Genomic DNA, 4,764 nt, shown 5'->3' with positions numbered 1-4,764 from the left:
AGCAGGATCCTTTTATAAGGGATCGAGATTTTTACACAAGGAAGAGAACAATAGCTGCTGGACACCCCTTATAAAATGATCCTGCACCAGGTCAACTAAACACTGTAGATGGACACCTCTTATAAAAATATTCTTACATAGAGAGAATTCCTGAAGGAGTGTAAGTTTTCCCGAGATCAGACCCAGGTCAACTAAACACCGTAGATGGACACCCATTATAAAAAGATCCTTACATAGAGGGAATTCCTGAAGGAGTGTAAGTTTTCCCGTGATCAGCCCCAGGTCAACTAAACATCTTAGATGGACACCCCTTATAAAAAGATCCTTCCCCAGGTCAACTAAACACCGTAGATGGACACCCCTTATAAAAGGATCCTTCCCCAGGTCAACTAAACACCGTAGATGGACACCCCTTATAAAAGGATCCTGACATAGCATTCATTGTCTCATTACTATCTTAGTATCCATTTTCTTTAGTTTGTCCATTAAATGGGTCTTAATTTGGTATTTCCATAAACAATATACCAAAACGATATATATAAATATCTTAGAGAAATAATGTAACTAAAATTGTAATAGTAAATATGACTACCTGTTTTTTGTGTAGAAAAACAAACATGTAATTTCTTCTTCCATAATTTCCAACACGCTGTTATACATGAATTCCCCGAACTGCAGGTGTTTTGGTATCTTTATTAGAATAATATACTAATTTGAACAAAATGGTTTCTTTTAGCATGACTCGGCATAGCCTGTTGGTTAGGGCACTCGACTTACACTCCTCAGCTTGGTGGTTCTAATTACTGTCGCCGAACATGCTCGTTCTTTCAGCCATGGGGCGTTATAATGTGACGGCCAATCCCACTATTCGTTGGTAAAAGAGTAGCCCAAGAGGTGGCGGTAGGTGGTGTTGACTAGCTGCCTTCAGATGTAAATTATTTGCGTTCTAATTTAATACTAACCAGAAAACACTTGAAGTTTAGGTACCAAGACTCCACAATCCTGATCTTTGTTGACTGTTGCTGCTTTTTTTTTGCTGAAATTATCGAATTATCACTTTTACAAAAATGTTGCCCGGCATGGCCAGGTGGTTAGGGCGCTTGACTCATAATCTGACGGTCGCAGATTCGAGTCCCCGTCCCACAAACATGCTCGCCCTTTCAACTGTGGGGGCGTTCTAATGTGACGGTCAATCCTAGTATTCGTTGGTAAAAAAGTAGCCCTAGATTTGGCGGTGGGTGGTGATGACTAGCTGCCTTCCCTCTAGTCTTTCACTGCTAAATTGGAGACGGCTAGCGCAGATAGTCCTTGTGTAGCTTTGCGGGAAATTCAAAGCAAACAAACAAATACGTTTTAAGTTGTATTGACAGATTAGCCGAACATACTGAAATTGAATTTCAGATAACATATACAACTGAATATTTAGGGCTTTGAAAAGGAACATTGGTATCACAGCTTATGTTCCATTTCTTTATAATATGGTAAAAATTAGCGAAGCTTAGCCGAACAGTGTGAATAAGTTTTTAAATATTTTCATTTTTACAGCTCATGAAGTTTTCGTATGTTGACTAATATTCCGTGGTTGCGAATCTCAAAAAACGTATTAGGTTTTCAAAATATGCACGCTAGATCTCTGAAGGACTTGTTTTCAGTCAGTCACGTGAAAACATCCGCTCGTAAAATGACGCAATCACATAAAACTAAACATCCGAAAGTCGATTGGTCTGTCATAAAAAATTCAACACAAATGTAGTTTTCGGCAGCAGCATTAATTGGTATAGAAAATGTACAATAAGCACAGTAACAATGCATGATAGAGAAACAGTTAGAAATTAATCATGAGTAATTTGATCTTAATGAGTTTTAACAATCGCCAACTCTTATTGAATTAAGGACTGTGGCTCTCTCCTACGTTAATTTCCTAAACGATAGAATACTTCGTAGTGTTCTATTAATAAAAGTTTCAACTACTAATAAGCTCTCCGTTGATTTTCTGCAATAGAAAATATTAGAATCTCAAGATTTACTACTAATATTGTACGTCATTAATTTATCAAATATAGCATATTCTGGTGTACATTGTGAAGAGCAAAATGGTGCAGTTTGTTGAATTTCGCCCAAACATACTCGAGGGCTATGTGGGCTAGCCTTCCATAATTTTAAGGTGATAAACTAGACAGTTTAGTCAACAAATGGCAACTCTTGGGCTACTATTATCAGAACGAATAGTGAGTTGATCGCCTCTCTTAAAAAATCCCACAACCCCAAAAACGTGGAGCACGTTTATTTTCTTTTTGTTTGGCGGTAACGGGTTGCGAACCATAGTATCTCAAGTGTACAGCCCAGCACGCTAACCAATGGGTAACGTGGGCCCAACACTTGAAAGAAAGATATGTCCAAGAATAAAATCGGAGCGCAAAAACAGTAACAAGAAGTATCCGAGTTGCATATGAAAGGTCCAAGGTTCGTGCCGCGATGCCACAGAACATGCTCCGTACGTTCAACTACAGGTGAGTTATAAGAGTCACAGTGAATCCTGGTGGCGGGAAATTCTGCTGTTTGGATGTTTTCTCTCTATTCATTGGCTAAAAAATTAAGGATGACTATACTTGTCTCTAGGGGTCTCTGACCCGGCTATTTGGTCCACGTACGGATAAGATATGGTTCATATTGAAAACACTAACACAGATACAGAAGGACTAGGAACATAAAGGGGATGAAGTACATGATTGGAGTTTAAAAATTCAAAACTTATAACAGTGAAGGGTTAACAAATATTATTAATTTTATTTTGAATTATTGTTACACTTTCTAACCTAAAATCGATGTTTTTTTATATTTTGGAAGTGTTTGTTTTCTTAATATACGATATTCAGTTTCGAAAGTATGTAATTCAGTGTGTGGACCCTCAAGATAACATCATTAACAAAACTAATCATAAACTAGGATTAGCGTCCATGCAGTGAGTTTTATTTCTTTAATTCCAACAAATTTTAATTGAAATACACTGTGGTTTTCTCGTGGATGACGATTTGTTTTTATTTATTAAATTTTAACAAGGAATCAAGATTTCCTGTCCATCCAGGTCCCCACTAGGTCAACAGATAATCAGTTAAACTCAAGACGTCACGAGCAATGAGATGATACAGTTTCCAAAAGGAAAGTTTTATGGATGAAACTTTATTTAGCAGCTTCTTCATTCGAGGTTTTTATCCACTTTGGATAATATGATGAAGAAATGGATGACCAGTGGTCGTGCTGTTTTGGAATAGCGGTCTGGCCAATCGACAAGTACACACCTCTTCGGTCCACGCGATGTTTTAAATGTACAATGAAACACAACTAGTATTAAATCTATTAGCCACTGCATTGTTCTACTGGATTAGACGATGCCCATCTGTCTCATGACAGCCCTAAACACGAGACACTGATTCTCGTAATATCTTGAGCTTCAAATTTAGGGCAAACTGATCAGGGTTTGACAGCAACTTGAATGCGTTGTCCTAATAATGAAGAGTGGTTGGGATAGTTTCATGGTGTGAGCTCTCTCTGACGACCGGTGATAACGTTTTTTCTGATACCGACTTTCTGGACAATACTCACTGCCTGTACTGATGAAATTCTACGAGAAAGAACTATGCTTTTTCTACATGATAATACACTACTATATACCGATATTACAACATGATAAAATACTACTATATACCGGTAATATAATACACTACTATATACCGATAATACAACATGATAATACACTACTATATACCGATAATACAACATGATAATACACTACTATATACCGATAATACAACATGATAATACACTACTATATACCGATAATACAACATGATAATACACTACTATATACCGATAATACAACATGATAATATATTACTATATACAGCACTCCGTTTCCACTAGTTATAAGTGTCATCCAGAATCTGCATTGGATCCAGACTCCCAGTCTGAGTCCAATTGAACTGTTTTAAGTGTTTTAGAATGCTGATAGAAGGATAGACAACAAAATCCTAACGACCCTTGCAAGAGGAGTGGCGGTCTGTTCCAACAGCCACACGCCAACAGTTGGTGTTAATGTGAATAAATAAGTCCAGTCTGTCGTTAACACCAAAGTTAAGTCACTTCTCCCAGTTGAAATGGGGTGCTGGGGTCAGATACGACAATTTTTTCAAATGTGTTGTCTCAATCCTTTTAGGGATATAACAAATACAGAGTTTTAATTATAACCAATGTATATTAATTCTAAAAGTAGCTTATAATGCTTTCAAGTTTCAATAATGTGTGCTCATTGTTTCCAATTGGTTGAGGTACCTAATTTTGTAAAGTAAGTATATGAACTTTACTGTCTAAACATTCATCTATTCACCTCACTGTCTCTAGGGATCAATATCTACATCTTCATCATTAATACATACTACTTCCCGCTTTGCACGCGTCCCTTCTAGGTTTTGTCATCCAGTTTGTGAAGGAAACAAACTTTATTATAATTAAGAACGCTGGAAAAAATCAATGAACATTCGTTATTATTGCAAAGTAACAAAAAACCTTTTCTTCGAAATCTTATTATAATTAATGAGGTAACACCTAATAAATTAATCTAGTGAAAAATAGTTATTTATTTAAACCATAAAAAAATCGATAAACATGCAAAATAAGTAATAATTGTGGGTACCGGTGATTGGAGATATTCTGAACTTTCAACCGGTGATTGGAGATATTCTAAACTTTCAACAGGTGATTAGAGAT

The sequence above is a fragment of the Limulus polyphemus genome, unplaced genomic scaffold, assembly GCF_000517525.1.
Source record: "Limulus polyphemus unplaced genomic scaffold, Limulus_polyphemus-2.1.2 Scaffold4330, whole genome shotgun sequence".
NCBI lineage: Eukaryota > Metazoa > Arthropoda > Merostomata > Xiphosura > Limulidae > Limulus > Limulus polyphemus.
The sequence above is the reverse complement of the archived record's forward strand: the minus strand, read 5'-3'. Positions refer to the sequence as shown.